This window comes from Centruroides sculpturatus, unplaced genomic scaffold (genome assembly GCF_000671375.1).
Source record: "Centruroides sculpturatus isolate CEXI.00-Female unplaced genomic scaffold, Cexi_2.0 scaffold3903, whole genome shotgun sequence".
NCBI lineage: Eukaryota > Metazoa > Arthropoda > Arachnida > Scorpiones > Buthidae > Centruroides > Centruroides sculpturatus.
In genome coordinates, this window is record NW_019388700.1 from 5,541 (window position 1) to 6,373 (window position 833).

Consider the following 833-nt stretch of genomic DNA (forward strand, 5'->3'; position numbering starts at 1 on the left):
AAATAAATTAAAGATATAATAAATTTGCTGCTTGGCATTATGACAATGTCACAATAAATATTTTTTCTTTCATAACATATATTGCTGTTATTTTTATTGGTTAATAAAAACCTTGTATTTTTAAGATAAAGTAAAAAATCTTTGTTCAGCTATCTTGAAACAATAATTTTTATTAAAATATTTTAAATTTTGATATTTTTAGAAAGGAAGCATCGAACTGGAATACTATCAAGGGAAGATGGAGAAAGAAAGGAGGAAGAATCATGGTGTTTAAAAGATGTAGTTTTTGTAGAAGATGTTAAAAATGCACCTGTTGGACGAGTTTTAAAAGTAAGAAAATCAGAATTTTATACATAAAATGTCTTTTTATTCTATATTTTGGATATGGAATATTATGATTAAATATTAACAAACATGTTTAGTAAAATTTTTGTCAGAATTGAATAACTTTTTAAAGCAAGTATTTGGTATACTTTTTAATTATTATAATGAATTCTGTAGATCAGTGTTTTTCAACCTTCTTGAATACACAACCCCTCTACAAGTTAAAAAATTCTGGCGACCTCCTGGGGCCATATTAAAACTATATCAGTGATTTTAAAAACTATGTATTTAATTTTCTTTCTGTTGAGACAAATTATTGTTGATTAAAACGAAAATTTCAGAAGAATCGACAATAACTTAACACACATAAAGTACGAAACTTCCTTTAATTATAACATTGGGCACAGGGAGCTGTTGATTTTTTTTTTAGGATTAGAATTTTCAGCTTCTACTTTTTTACTTTTCTGGGGTAAACCGTAATTTTCGCTGAAATTGTAGTTTTTTTTTTT

General features: G+C 25.6%; 1 pseudogene; it reads left to right on the top strand.

Annotated features, from left to right (window-relative positions):
- The first annotated feature begins 202 nt into the window (after positions 1-202).
- Positions 203-833, top strand: part of LOC111617046 — a 2,586-nt pseudogene continuing 1,955 nt past the window's right edge.